This window comes from Phyllobates terribilis, unplaced genomic scaffold (genome assembly GCF_046119375.1).
Source record: "Phyllobates terribilis strain yellow unplaced genomic scaffold, ASM4611937v1 Scaffold_5__5_contigs__length_657084704, whole genome shotgun sequence".
Taxonomy (NCBI): domain Eukaryota; kingdom Metazoa; phylum Chordata; class Amphibia; order Anura; family Dendrobatidae; genus Phyllobates; species Phyllobates terribilis.
In genome coordinates, this window is record NW_027362765.1 from 616,022,878 (window position 1) to 616,039,328 (window position 16,451).

The following is a 16,451-nucleotide window of genomic DNA, read 5'->3' on the forward strand; positions in this document are numbered from 1 at the left end:
TTTGTTTGCTGTTGGTGACATGGTTTGGTTGTCCTCTAAGAATCTGCGATTGAGGATTCCTTCTAAAAAATTGGGTCCCAAGTTCGTAGGGCCCTTTAAGGTGCTTCAGATAGTTAACCAATCTGCTGTTAGGTTGGAGGTTCCTACGTCCTGGAAGATTAACCTGGTGTTTCATGTTTCTCTGTTGAAAAAAGCTGATGTGTCTGATGGTGACGCCTCTGCCACTGTTCCTCCGGTGGTGGAGGACGGGGAATATGAAATTTCCCGCATCCTAAATTCTAGACGGTATAGAGGGAGTTTGCAGTATCTCGTCGCTTGGAAGGGTTTCGGACCTGAGGATAACTCATGGGTGAGGGCGGATGATGTTTCTGCTTCCAGACTTGTCAGAGCGTTTCACAGGAGGTTTCCTGGTAAGCCTGGGCCTAGGGGATCCGGAGGATCCTCTTAGAAGAGGGGGTACTGTTAGAACTCTCCTGTTAGTTTTTTTTTAGTTTGCTGGTCACATGACCATTTTTGCCTATTTAATCCGGCTCCGCCCTCCTGGTCTTGCTGGACTTCATTGTATTTACTACTCTTGAGCTAGCTTTGTGCTCTGTTGCCGTTCTCTGTTAGTTTTGCTAGGTCTTCTGACCTCTATGCTTTTTGTTGTGTGTTTGTCTTTGACTGCTACTATTTCTGCTAGGAGGTGTCCAACTTATCCCAGTCCCTAGTTCTTGTAGGGATCCCTCCCTCACATCTATAGGTCTTCGCTCAGACTAGCCGAGGACTTTAGCGGGTCTGATCGCAGGATCAGGTTCCCCGTTACATCGTAGGGATCTAGTTTAGTTCTATTGTAGGGACAGTTCTCCTGTCTTTCCTTAGTCCCTGTAGCAGATCATAACACCACCACTCTTTCAAGGGGCATTAAAACATTCTTGTTAAGCTACTGTCACCTTCATGTCTCTTCCAAGGGGCATTAAAACCGTCTTTTTAAACCACTCTGAACTCCACAGCTCTTCCAAGGGTCATTAAAACCGTCTTGTTAAGCTACTTTGACCTCGAAGTCTCTTCCACGGGGCATTGATATGCTCTTTTTAATCCACAGCGACCTCCACCACTCTTCCAAGGGGCATTAAAACCATCTTGTTAAGCTACTGTGACCTCCACTTCTCTTCCACGGGGCATTGATATTGTCTTTTTATTCCACTGTAACCTCCACAACTCTTCCAAGGGGCATTAAAACTATCTTGTTAAGCTACTGTGATCTCCACGTCTCTTTCAAGGGGCATTAAAACAGTCTTGCTAAACCCATCTGAACTCCACAGCTCTTCCAAGGACCTTAAAACCGTTTTGTTAAGCTACCGTGACCTTCACGTCTCTTCCACGTGGCATTGATGTTGTCTTTTTAATCCACTGCGACCTTCACCACTCTTCCAAGCGACATTAAAACTGTCTTGTTAAGCTACTGTGACTTCCACGTCTCTTGAAAGGGGCATTAAAACCGTCTTGTTAAACCACTCTGAACTCCACAGTTCTTCCAAGGGGCATTAAAACCGTCTTGTTAAGCTACTTTGACCTCCATCTCTCTTCCATGGGTCATTGATATGCTCTTTTTAATCCACAGCGACCTCCACCACTCTTCCAAGGGGAATTAAAACCATTTTGTTAAGCTCTTGTGATCTCCACTTCTCTTCCACGGGGCATTGATATTGTCTTTTTATTCCACTGTAACCTCCACCACCCTTCCAAGGGGCATTGACATTTTCTTTCTTTTCCACTGCGACCTCCACCACTCTTACATTGTGCATTAAAACAGTTTTGTTAATCTACTGTGACCTCCATGTCTCTTCCACGGGGCATTGATATTGTCTTTATATTCTACAGCGACCTCCACCACTCTTCCAAGGGGTATTAAAGCCTTCTCTTCCAAGGGGCATTAAAGCCTTCTTATTAATGCACCTCCACGTCTCTCCCAAGGTGCATTAAAACCGTCTTGTTAAACCACTGTGATCTCCACAGCTCTTCCAAGGTGCATTAAAATTGTCTTGTTAAGCTACTGTGACCTCCACGTCTCTTCCATGGGGCATTGATATGCTCTTTTTATTCCACAGGAACCTCCACCACTCATCCAATGGGCATTAAAACCATGTTGTTAAGCTACTGTGACCTCCACGTCTGTTCCACCGGGCATTGATATTGTCTTATTATTCCACTGCAACCTCCACCACTCTTCCAAGGGGAATTAAAACCATCTTGTTAAGCTCTTGTGATCTCCACGTCTCTTCCACGGGGCATTGATATTGTCTTTTTATTCCACCGTAACCTCCACCACCCTTCCAAGGGGCATTGACATTTTCTTTCTTTTCCACTGCAACCTCCACCACTCTTACATTGTGCATTAAAACAGTTTTGTTAATCTACTGTGACCTCTATGTCTCTTCCACGGGGCATTGATATTGTCTTTATATTCTACAGCGACCTCCACCACTCTTCCAAGGGGCATTAAAGCCTTCTCTTCCAAGGGGCATTAAAATTGTCTTGTTAAGCTACTGTGACCTCCACGTCTCTTCCATGGGGCATTGCTATGCTCTTTTTATTCCACAGGAACCTCCACCACTCATCCAATGGGCATTAAAACCATGTTGTTAAGCTACTGTGACCTCCACGTCTGTTCCACCGGGCATTGATATTGTCTTATTATTCCACTGCAACCTCCACCACTCTTCCAAGGGGCATTGATATTGTCTTTTTATTCCACTACGACCTCCACCACTCTTCCAAGGGGTATTAACCCCTTAACAACATTTGACGTACTAATACGCGTCTGTGCCCTGGGACTTAAGAGCCAGACCAGTATTAGTACGTCATGGCGATCGCGCGCCCACACAGGCTGTGCGGGCGCAATCGCCGCCGGGTGTCAGCTGATTGTCACAGCTGACACCCGATACTATGTGCAGGGAGCGGTCCTGCACCGCTTCCAGCACATTAACCCCCGCTATGCTGCGATCGATGTTGATCGAAGTCGATCGCAGCATTGCGGGGGCAAGGGGAGGTGATCGCAGATACTCACCTCTTCCGGCTTCCAGCGCTGTCTGACGCGGCTTCCCGGGTGTTGCCATGATGACCTGATGTCATCATGACAACATCCGGGTCACCAGACAGCAGGAAGATTGTTTGGACATGCGCAGTGCATCTCCAAACAATCTTCTCCCTGTCCAGCGCTGACAGCCTGCATGACACAGGGATGGTGCTGCATTCCTGTGCCATGCAGGCGATCAGAGAAAAAAAAGTGAAAGTCCCATAGTGGGACAAAGTAATAAAGTATATAAACTTTCAGAAAATGAAAAAAAAATAAAAAATTTCAAAAATATAAAAAATAAAATAAAAAAAATAATCCACCAAAAATAAAAATATAATGTACCCATCAATAAATATTATTATAAAAAAAAAAAATAAAAAAAAATAAAAGTACACATATTTGGTATCGCCACGTCCGGAACAACCTGACCTATAAAACTGTCCCACTAGTTAACCCCTTCAGTGAACACGGTAAAAAAAAAAAAAAAAAACGAATCAAAAAACAATGCTTTATCACCATACCGCCAAACAAAAAATGGAATAACACGCGATCAAAAAGACAACTATAAATAAAAATGGTACCGCTGAAAACGTCATCTTGTCCTGCAAAAAACAAGCTGACATACAACTCCATCAGCCAAAAAATAAAAAAGTTATAGCTCTCAGAATAAAGCTATGCTAAAAAATAATTTGTTCTATAAAATTGCTTTTAATATGTAAAAGTGCAAAACATAGAAAAACAATATAAATGTGGTACCGCTGTAAATGTACTGACCCGAAGAATAAAGCTGCCTTATCAATTTTACCACACGCGGAACAGAATAAAAAAATAAAAAAAAACAATTCCTGAATTGTTGGTTTTTGTTTATTCTGCCTCCGAAAAATCGGAATAGAAAGCGATCAAAAAATGTCACGTGCCTGAAAATGGCACCAATAACAACGTCAACTCATCCTGCAAAAAACGAGCCATCACATGACTGTCTGCCAAAATCTGGAAAAATTATAGCTCTCAAAATATGGCGATGCAAAAACTAGATTTTACAAAAAATGCGTCTTTTAGTGTGTGACAGCTGTAAGTCATAAAAACCCCATATGATTCTGGTATTGCTGTAATCACACCGACCCGAAGAATAAAGTCGTCTAATCACTTATACCGCACGAGGAACGGCGTCAAAAATAAACTCTCGGGTTAGGGTTGGGTTAGGGTTGTGATGGGGTTGGGATTTTTTTCAAAAGTAAGTAAAAAAGATGACGATATGGCGACTAGTGTTGAGCGCAAGTGCTCGCTACTTGAGTTTGCATCGTGTGCTCTGGTATGCATTGAGTATTGTGGGTATTTGAGTGACATGCTCGAGTCTCCGCCCCATATGCTTCGCGGCCAAAAAAACTTTACGGGGATTGCCTGCCATGCACGAGCGATCCCCACATGTTTTTTTTTGGGTGTCTAATAACCGTGAAACATGCGGAGCAGGGACTCGAGCATGTCACTCGAGCACACGCTGTACATGTTGCATACCTGAGTACCCGATGCAAACTCAAGTAGCGAGCACTTGCGCTCAAGACTAATGACAACTTATTCAATATGATGACCTAATGTTATCAAATTCTGTGTCATACCTCTGGGTTCAAAATGTTCACTATACACCTTAATAAAATCCTTGAGGGGTATAGTTTCCAAAATGGGGTCACTTGTGGAGGAGCTCCACTGTTTAGGCACATCACGGGCTCTCCAAACGCGACATGGTGTCCGCTAACAAATTGAATGGAAAATAGGCTCAAATTGTTAGCGGACGCCATGTTGCGTTTGGAGAGCCCCTGCGTGCCCAAATATTGGAGCTCCCCCACAAGTGACCCCATTTTGGAAACTAGACCCCCCAAGGCACCTATCTAGATGCATAGTGAGCACTTGAAACCCCCAGGTGCTTCACAAATTGATTCATAAAAATGAAAAAGTGTTTTTTTTTTTCACTTTTTCATTTTTATGAATCAATTTGTGATGCACCTGGGGGTTCCAAGTGCTCACTATGCATCTAGATAGGTGCCTTGGGGGGTATAGTTTCCAAAATGGGGTCACTTGTGGGGGAGATCCACTGTTTAGGCACATCAGGGGCTCTCCAAACGCAACATGGTGTCCGCTAACAATTTGAGCCGACAATTTGTTAGCGGATACCATGTTGCATTTGGAGAGTCCCTGTGTGCCCAAACATTGGAGCTCCCCCACAAGTGACCCCATTTTGGAAACTAGACCCCCCAAGGCACCTATCTAGATGCATAGTGAGCACTTGGAATTCCCAGGTGCTTCACAAATTGATTCATAAAAATGAAAAAGTGTTTTTTTTTTTCACTTTTTCATTTTTATGAATCAATTTGTGAAGCACCTGGGGGTTCCAAGTGCTCACTATGCATCCAGATAGGTTCCTTGGGGGGTCTAATTTCCAAAATGGGGTCACTTGTGGGGGAGCTCCAATGTTTGGGCACACAGGGGCTCTCCAAACGCAAAATGGTGTCCGCTAACAATTTGAGCCGATTTTCCATTCAATTTGTTAGCGGATACCATGTTGCATTTGGAGAGTCCCTGTGTGCCCAAACATTGGAGCTCCCCCACAAGTGACCCCATTTTGGAAACTAGACCCCCCAAGGCACCTATCTAGATGCATAGTGAGCACTTGGAACCCCTAGGTGCTTCACAAATTGATTCGTAAAAATGAAAAAATGAAAAAAAAAACACTTTTTCATTTTTACGAATCAATTTGTAAAGCACCTAGGGGGTTCCAAGTGCTCACTATGCATCTAGATAGGTGCCTTGGGGGGTATAGTTTCCAAAATGGGGTCACTTGTTGGGGAGCTCCAATGTTTGGGCACACAGGGGCTCTCCAAACGCAACATGGTGTCCGCTTACAATTTGAGCCGACAATTTGTTAGCGGATACCATGTTGCATTTGGAGAGTCCCTGTGTGCCCAAACATTGGAGCTCCCCCACAAGTGACGCCATTTTGGAAACTAGACCCCCCAAGGCACCTATCTAGATGCATAGAGAGCACTTGGAACCCCCAGGTGCTTCACAAATTGATTCATAAAAATGAAAAAGTGTTTTTTTTTTTTCACTTTTTCATTTTTACGAATCAATTTGTGAAGCACCTGGGGGTTCCAAGTGCTCACTATGCATCTAGATAGGTGCCTTGGGGGGTCTAGATTTCAAAATGTGGTCACTTGTGGGGGAGCTCCAATGTTTGGGCACACAGGGGCTCTCCAAACGCATCATGGTGTCCGCTAACAATTTGAGCCGAATTTCCATTCAATTTCTTAGCGGATACCATGTTGCATTTGGAGAGTCCCTGTGTGCCCAAACATTGGAGCTTCCCCACAAGTGACCCCATTTTGTAAACTAGACCCCCCAAGGCACCTATCTAGATGCATAGTGAGCACTTGGAACCCCCAGGTGCTTCACAAATTGATTCGTAAAAATGAAAAAGTGAAAAAAAAAACACTTTTTCATTTTTACGAATCAATTTGTGAAGCACCTGGGGGTTACAAGTGCTCACTATGCATCTAGATAGGTGCCTTTGGGGGTCTAGTTTCCAAAATGGGGTCACTTGTGGGGGAGCTCCAATGTTTGGGCACACAGGGGCTCTCCAAACGCAACATGGTGTCCGCTAACAATTTGAGCAGATTTTCCATTCAATTTGTTAGCGGATACCATGTTGGATTTGGAGAGTCCCTGTGTGCCCAAACATTGGAGCTCCTGCACAAGTGACACATTTTGGAAACTAGACCCCCCAAGGCACCTATCTAGATGCATAGTGAGCACTTGGAACCCCTAGGTGCTTCACAAATTGATTCGTAAAAATGAAAAAGTGAAAAAAAAAACACTTTTTCATTTTTACAAATCAATTTGTGAAGCACCTGGGGGTTCCAAGTGCTCACTATGCATCTAGATTGGTGCTTTTGGGGGTCTAGTTTCAAAAATGAGGTCACTTGTGGGGGATCTCCAATGTTTGGGCACACAGGGGCTCTCCAAACGCTACATGGCGTCCGCTAATTATTCAAGCAAATTTTACAATCAAAAAGTCAAATGGCGCTCCTTCCCTTCCGAGCCCTGCCGTGCGCCCAAACAGTGTTTTTTCCCCACATATTGGGTATCTGCATGCCCAGGGGAAATTGCACAACAAATTTTGGGGTCCATTATTTCTTGTTACCCCTGTGAAAATAAAAAAAATTGGGTCTAAAGTAACATTTTTGCGAAAAAAAGTTAAATGTTCATTTTTTTCTTCCACATTCCAAAAATTCCTGTGAAGCACCTGAAGGGTTAATTAAGTTCTTGAATGTGGTTTTGAGCACCTTGAGGGGTGCAGTTTTTAAAATGGTGTCAATTTTGGGTATTTTCTGTCATAAAGACCTCTCAAAGTGACTTCAAATGTGATGTGGTCCCTAAAAAAATGGTTTTGTAAATTTTGTTGGAAAAATGAGAAATCGCTGGTCAACTTTTAACCCTTATAGCTCCCTAACAAAAAAAAATTTTGGTTCCAAAATTGTGCTAATGAAAAGTAGACATGTGGGAATTGTTATTTATTAACTCTTTTGTGTGACATATCTCTCTGATTTAAGGGCATAAAAATTCAAATTTTGAAAATTGCAAAATTTTCAAAATTTTCGCAAAATTTTCATTTTTTTCACAAATAAACGCAAGTGATATCGAAGAAATTTTATGATAATCATGAAGTACAATATGTCACGAAAAAACAATCTCAGAATCAGGGGGATCCGTTGAAGCGTTCCAGAGTAATGACCTCATAAAATGACAGTGGTCAGAATTGTAAAAATTGGCCTGGTCATTAACGTTCAAACCACCCTTGGGGCTTAAGGGGTTAAAACCGTCTTGTTAAGCTACTGTGACCTCCACGTCTCTTCCAAGGAGCATTAAAACTGTCTTATTAAACCATTCTGAACTCCACAGCTCTTCCAAGGGGCATTAAAACTGTCTTGTTAATCTACTGAGACCTCCACCATGTAACGGGTCTGGGAGGTGGAACCTCTGTGCAACTATACAAGGGGGCAGTCCTTGTAAGGAAGCGGGTGGCTCCCAGGGAAGACGGGCAGGTAGTCACGGCAAGTGACAGGGACAGTCTCTGGGTAGAGGGGCAGGTAGTCACGGCAAGTGACAGGGACAGTCTCTGGGTAGAAGGGCAGCGGGCTGGTGGCTGGTGAACGCTCCCAGGTGAGCGGGCGAGAGTCTCTGGACAGGCAGGTGGTCACGGCAAGTAACGGCAGAACCTCCAGGTAGACTAGCAGACAGGTAGCAGGTGGACGCTCCCAGGTGAGCGGGCAAGAGTCTCTGAACAGGCAGGTGGTCACGGCAAGTGACGGCAGAGCCTCCAGGTAGGCTAGCAGGCAGGTAGCAGGTGAGCGCTCCCAGGTGAGCGGGCAAGAGTCTCTGGACAGGCAGGAGGTCACGGCAAGTGACGGCAGAGCCTCCAGGTAGGCTAGCAGTCAAGTAACAGGTGAGCGCTCCCAGGTGAGCGGGCAGGCTGGTCCATAGACAGACTGACAGGTGACGGAGAGCAGACCGTCAGACCGCAGGCTTGCAAGCTGGTAAGCGGATATCAGGCAGGTATCAAGCAGGAATCTGGCAGATGACTGGCAGGTAACAGGCAGGAATCAGGCAGGTGACTGGCAGGTCACTGGCAACGGGACCTGAGGGCTGAAGCAGATTGAAGGCTTTGCAACAACATTGCTCGGGCACCTCCATTTTGGAGGAGGTGCCTTATATATGGGAGGTTCTCCGGCAATTGGCCGGGGACTCCTTAGGACGGTGAGCGCGGTCCCTTTAAGAGAGGAGGAGCGCGCGCGCCCTAAGCACACTGCCGGGGTAGGAGCGCGTGCCGGAAGCAGCGGGGAGAGAAGCGCTGGAGGACGCCGCGCCAGGAGCGGGGAGGTGAGAGGGACGGCGTCTCTGCCTAGTACGGGGCAGAGACGCCGATGCTACAGTACCCCCCCTTTAGGCCCCCTCTTTTTTTGGCCAGAAAGAAATTTTTCAACGAGAAGCGGGGCGTTGATGTTCTCCCTGGGTTCCCAAGTTCTCTCCTCAGGACCAAACCCCTTCCAATCTACCAGAAAAAAGGTCTTTCCTCTTACCCTCTTGGAGGCCAGAATACTCTCTACCTCAAAGACGTCATCAGCGGAAACTGGAGCAGGAGGGGCACCTGGATTATTAGAAAAAGAGTTAAAGACAACGGGTTTGAGGAGAGATACGTGGAAGGAGTTGGGAATCCGTAGGGTGGCCGGGAGTTTTAATTTGTAGGCCACAGGGTTAATTTGCCTGAGGACTTCGAAGGGACCGATGAATCGAGGGCCCAACTTGAAGGAGGGCACTTTGAGCCGCACATGTTTGGACGAGAGCCAAATCTTGTCTCCCGGACGGAATTGAGGCGGATCCAGACGTCTCTTATCAGCATATCTCTTCATCCGCTCAGAGGACAGAAGAAGAGCGGACCTGGTACTCTCCCAAATAGTAGAAAATTCGCTGCCAAGAGACTCCGCAGCAGCGTTGTCCACAGAAACGGAGACAGGAAGCGGAAACCGGGGGTGCTGGCCATAGACAATAAAGAACGGGGACTTGGAAGAGGATTCGCTCTCGTGGTTATTATAAGAGAACTCGGCCCAAGGAAGGAGGTCCACCCAATCAGAATGGTGGGCATTAACAAAGTGCCAGAGATAGCTGGTAAGGATCTGATTGATCCGCTCCACTTGACCATTGGATTGAGGGTGGTAAGCGGAGGAGAAGTCCAGGGTGACGTCCAGCAGTTTACATGTGGCTCTCCAGAAGCGTGAGGTAAACTGAACCCCTCGATCCGACACGATGTGGAGGGGTAGGCCATGGAGACAGAAGATATGGCGAATAAAGTCCATAGCCAGCTCAGGTGCAGATGGAAGACCAGGCAGGGGAATGAAGTGGGTCATTTTAGAGAAGCGGTCCGCGACCACCCAAATGACAGTACACCCGGCAGAGACAGGAAGATCGGTAATGAAGTCCATAGCGATGTGTTGCCACGGGGCAACAGGTATGGGAAGCGGCAGGAGATGACCAGCTGGTAAGTGTCTGGGAATTTTGTTGCGGCCACAAGATGAACAGGCAGAGACGAAGTCTACCACATCCTTACGCAGGGTAGACCACCAGTAATGCCGGGAAATGAGTAGGAAGGTCTTCTTTTGGCCGGCATAGCCAGCTAGTTTAGAAGAATGACCCCAGCGAAGAACCCTCTCACGGTCTGGAGGCGCCACGAATGTCTTGCCGCGTGGAAGACGAGTCAAATCCAAGGGGGCCACATTCATCACCTTGGAGGGGTCGATAATGTGCATAGGCTCCTCCTCTTGGTCGGAGGACAGGAAGGATCGGGACAAGGCATCAGCTTTGACATTTTTGTCCGCCGGGCGGAAATGAAGGATGAAATCGAAGCGGGCAAAGAACAAAGACCACCGGGCCTGACGTGGATTAAGTCTCTGGGCATTTTGGAGATATGCCAGGTTCTTGTGATCCGTATAGATGATCACCGGGTATAGAGCCCCTTCAAGCAGTTAACGCCACTCCTCCAGCGCCAATTTAACGGCAAGCAGTTCTCGGTCTCCTATGGAGTAATTGCGCTCAGAGGAGGAGAAGATTTTAGAGAAAAAGCCGCAGGTTACCATTCTCCCGGAGGAAGACTTCTGGGTGAGCACCGCTCCTGCTCCAGAGGAGGAGGCATCAACCTCCAGGTAGAACTGTTTGTTGCAGTCTGGACGGTGCAGCACAGGGGCAGAGGAGAAGGCTTGTTTCAGGGAAAGGAAGGCCTCCTCAGCTTCGGATGATCATACCTTGGGATTTGCTCCCTTAAGGGTGAGCGCAGATATGGGCGCAGTCCGTGACGAGAAGTGAGGATTGAAGAGACGATAGTAATTAGCGAAGCCCAGGAATCGCTGTATCGCCTTCAAGCCTTCCGGACGGGGCCACTTTAGGACAGCAGAGAGCTTCTCGGGATCCATTCGCAAGCCTGTCTGGTAGATAACATAGCCAGGAAAGGAAGAGAGGTCTGCTCAAAAAGGCACTTCTCGTATTTAGCATAGAGGTGGTTCTGCCTGAGCCTAAGCAGGACCTGACGAACATCCCTCCGGTGTGTGGGAAGATCCGGAGAGAAGACCAAGATGTCGTCCAGGTATACCACCACGCAGGAGTAAAGAAGGTCACGGAAGATGTCGTTGACCAGTTCTTGGAAGACGGCGGGAGCATTGCAGAGACCGAAGGGCATCACACGGTACTCATAGTGTCCGTCCCGGGTATTAAATGCTGTTTTCCACTCGTCTCCCTGACGGATACGGACCAGGTTATACGCTCCACGTAGATCCAGCTTGGAGAAGATCCTGGCGCCTTTAAGACTATCAAATAACTCAGAGATGAGCGGAAGGGGTTTTTTATTTTTAACCGTGATCTGATTGAGTCCTCTATAGTCAATACAGGGGCGTAGCGAGCCGTCTTTCTTTTTGACAAAGAAGAATCCGGCTCCAGCCGGGGAGGTAGATTTCTGGATAAATCCCCTAGCCAGATTCTCTTCAATGTACTCAGACATGGCCCAGGTCTCGGATGCAGACAACGGGTAGATACGCCCACGGGGAGGAGTGGTGCCAGGTACCAGGTCGATCGGGCAGTCATATGGCCTATGGGGTGGCAACGTCTCTGCTTCCTTCTTACCGAAGACATCCGCATAGGGCCAGTAAGGAGCCGGGAGACCTGGTAAATTAGCTGGAGTTGGCGGAGGGCGAGCTGGGCGAACCGGAACCAGGCAGGTCCTATGGCAGTCTGGACCCCATCGGAGTACTTCACCGGATCGCCAGTTCAATACGGGTTCGTGTGTCTGGAGCCAAGGTAGACCTAGCAACAGGGAATGAGAAAGTCCGGACAACACATGGAATGAGATTTCCTCAGAGTGCAGCATTCCCACCTGCAGGGTTATGGGCTCAGTGACGAGCAGGATGGTCTCCGAGAGAAGTCTTCCATCCACGGAGGCGACTGATAATGGTTCAGCCAGGGACTTGGTGGGAATACGGTATCTCTCTACCAGAGACTGGGAGATGAGGTTTCCAGCAGCTCCAGAATCCAGGTGGGCGAGTTCAAAGTGACGGTTTTCTCCCCAAGCAATAGAGACCGGTAAAGTCAGAGACGGAGAGGGCTTACTTTTGTCTAGGACGACCTCTCCGAGCGGTCCTAGACACTGGCGTTTCCTGGCTTCTCCCGGCAGGAACGGATGAAGTGCTCCATACTGCCACAATAGAAACAGCTTCCCTCGGCTCGGCGAGATTCTTGGCGAGATCTGACCATCTTGGTCTGGTCGATCTGCATAGGTTCAGGCGAGAGCGCCCGCGGAGTGAGTGATTGAGAGGCAGGTCTCAGGGAAGTAGGAGCAGAGCAAGAAAAGTCTTTCTCCCAGGTAGTCTCTTTGGTACGTTCTTGGAACCGGATGCCAATCTGGGTAGCTAGTGACACCAGGTCATCCAGAGTGGTAGGAATGTCCCGACCAGCTAACTCGTCCTTAATCCGACCGGAAAGACCCTCCCAGAAGACGGACACCAGAGCCTCATTTTCCCAGGAAAGCTCAGAAGCGAGGGTGCGGAACCGTTTGGCATATTGGCCCACGGTGAGACTCCCTTGGCGGAGATGTAGCAGAGAGGAGGCAGAAGAGGTTTTCTGTCCAGGTTCATCGAAGACTTTCCGGAAAGCAGCGAGGAAAGATGGCAGGTCGGACACCAGGGGATCCCCTCTCTCCCACAGAGGATTTAGCCATGCCAGTGCCTCCCCAGTGAGATGGGACATGATGAAGGCCACCTTGGCCCGGTCGGAGATGAACTGGTATGCCAATAGCTCAAAGTGCAGGGTGCACTGGTTTATGAAACCCCGAGCTAAAGTAGGTTCGCCGGCAAAGCGTGGAGGTGCCAGAAGCCGAGGTCCATAGTTGGGTACCATGAAGGGACTGGATTGCGGTACCGCAGGAATGGGCACGGCTGGACCAGAGGTAGACATAGACAAGTCACACAATGCGCCTAGACGAGAGTTAACTGACCGTAGATAGGACAGTACCACCTCCTACTGAGTTTTCTGACGTAAGACTTCCTGGTGCAGATCAGAGATCTGGGGACCACCGGGTTCCATGGCCCGAGCAAACTGTAACGGGTCTGGGAGGTGGAACCTCTGTGCAACTATACAAGGGGGCAGTCCTTGTAAGGAAGCGGGTGGCTCCCAGGGAAGACGGGCAGGTAGTCACGGCAAGTGACAGGGACAGTCTCTGGGTAGAGGGGCAGGTAGTCACGGCAAGTGACAGGGACAGTCTCTGGGTAGAAGGGCAGCGGGCTGGTGGCTGGTGAACGCTCCCAGGTGAGCGGGCGAGAGTCTCTGGACAGGCAGGTGGTCACGGCAAGTAACGGCAGAACCTCCAGGTAGACTAGCAGACAGGTAGCAGGTGGACGCTCCCAGGTGAGCGGGCAAGAGTCTCTGGACAGGCAGGTGGTCACGGCAAGTGACGGCAGAGCCTCCAGGTAGGCTAGCAGGCAGGTAGCAGGTGAGCGCTCCCAGGTGAGCGGGCAAGAGTTTCTGGACAGGCAGGAGGTCACGGCAAGTGACGGCAGAGCCTCCAGGTAGGCTAGCAGGCAAGTAACAGGTGAGCGCTCCCAGGTGAGCGGGCAGGCTGGTCCATAGACAGACTGACAGGTGACGGAGAGTAGACCGTCGGACCGCAGGCTTGCAAGCTGGTAAGCAGATATCAGGCAGGTATCAAGCAGGAAACTGGCAGATGACTGGCAGGTAACAGGCAGGAATCAGGCAGGTGACTGGCAGGTCACTGGCAACGGGACCTGAGGGCTGAAGCAGAGTGAAGGCTTTGCAACAACATTGCTCGGGCACCTCCATTTTGGAGGAGGTGCCTTATGTATGGGAGGTCCTCCGGCAATTGGCCGGGGACTCCTTAGGACGGTGCGCGCGCTCCCTTTAAGAGAGGGGGAGCGCGCGCGCGCGCCCTAAGCACACTGCCGGGGAAGGAGCGCGTGCCGGAAGCAGCGGGGAGAGAAGCGCTGGAGGACGTCGCGCCAGGAGCGGGGAGGTGAGAGGGACGACGTCTCTGCCTAGTACGGGGCAGAGACGCCGATGCTACACACCACTCTTCCAAGGGGCATTGATAATGTCTTTTTATTCCAATGTAACCTCCACCACTATTACAAGGGGCATTAAAACCGTCTTGTTAATCTACTGTGACCTCCACGTCTCTTTCAAGGGGCATAAAAACCGTCTTGTTAAACGACTCTGAACTCCACAGCTCTTCCAAGTGACATTAAAACCGTCTTGTTAAGCTACTGTGACTGAGACTTCCACCACTCTTTCATGGTGCATTGATATTGTCTATTTATTCCATTGTTACCTCCACGACTCTTTCAAGGGGCATTAAAACCATCTTGTTAAGCTACTGTGACCTCCACGTCTTTTCCACGGTGCATTGATATTGTCTTTTATTCTACTGCGACCTCCACCACTGTTCCAAGGGGCATTAAAATTGTCTTGTTAAGCTACTGTGACCTCCACGTCTCTTCCACGGGGTATTGATATTGTCTTTTTATTCCACTGCGACCTCCACCACTCTTCCAAGGGGTATTAAAACGGTCTTGTTAAGCTACTGCGACCTTCACATCTCTTCCACGGGACATTGATATTGTCTTTTTATTCCACTGAAACCTCCATCACTCTTCCAAGGGGCATTAAAACTGACTTTTTAGGCTACTGTGACCTCCAAGTCTCTTCCCCGGGGCATTTATATCGTCTTTTTATTACACTGCAAACTCCACTACTCTTCCAAGGGGCATTGATATTGTAACTTTATTCCACCGCGACCTCCACCACTCTTCCAAGGGGCATTAAAACCATCTTGTTAAGCTACTGTGACCTCCACGACTCTTCCACGGGGCATTGATATTGTCTTTTTACTCCACTGTAACCTCCACCACTCTTCCAAGGGGCATTAAAACCATCTAATTAAGCTACTGTGACCTCCACGTCTCTTCCAAGGTGCATTAAAACCATCTTGTTAAACCACTCTGATCTCCACAGCTCTTCCAAGGGACATTAGAACCATCTTGTTAAGCTACTGTGACCTCCACGTCTTTTTCCACGGGGCATTGATATTGTCTTTTTATTTGACTGCAACCTCCACCACTCTTCCAAGGGGCATTGATATTGTCTTTTTATTCCACTGTGACCTCCACCACTCTTCCAAGGGACATTATAACCGTCTAGTTAAGCTACTGTGACCTCCACGTCTCTTCCACGGGGCACTGATTTTGTCTTTGTATTCCACTGTAACCTCCACCACTCTTCCAAGGGGCATTAAAACCATCTTGTTAAGCCACTGTGACCTCCAACTCTCTTCCAAGGGGCACTGATATTGTCTTTTTATTCCTCTGTAACCTCCACCACTCTTCCAAGGGGCATTAAAACCGTCTTGATAAGCTACTGTAACCTACACGTATCTTTCAAGGGGCATTAAAACCACCTTGTTAAACCACTCTGAACTCCACAGCTCTTCCAAGGGGCATTAAAATCGCCTTGCTAAGCTACTGTGACCTCCACGTCTCTTCCATGGGGCATTGATATGCTCTTTTTATTCCACAGGGACCTCCACCACTCTTCCAAAGATAATTAAAACCATCTTGTTAAGCTATTGTGACCTCCAAGTCTCTTCCACGGGGCATTGATATTGTCTCATTATTTCACTGTGACCTCCACCACTTTTCCAAGGGGCATTGATATTGTCTTTTTATTCCACTGTAACCACCACCACTCTTCCAAGGGGCATTAAAACCATCTTGATAAGCTACTATTACCTCCACGTCTCATCCAAGGGGCATTAAAACCGTCTTGTGAAACCACTCTGAACTCCACAGCTCTTACAAGGGACATTAAAACCGTATTGTTAAGATTCTGTGACCTCCATGTCCCTTACACGGAGCATTGATATTGTCTTTATATTTCACAGCGACCTCCACCACTTTTCCAAGGGGCATTAAAACGTCTTGTTAAGCTACTGTGACCTCCACGTCTCTTCCACGGGGAATTGATAATGTCTTTTTATTTCGCTGTGACCTCCACCTCTCTTCCAAGGGGCATTGATATTGTCTTTTTATTCCAATGTAACCTGCACCACTCTTCCAAGGGGCATTAAAACCGTCTTGTTAAACCACTCTGAACTCCACAGCTCTTGCAAGTGACATAAAAACCGTCTCGTTATGCTGCTGTGACCTGCAAGTCTCTTCCACGGGGCATTGATATTGTTTATTTATTCCACTGTAACCTCCACAACAGTTTCAAGGGGCATTAAAAGCGTCTTGTT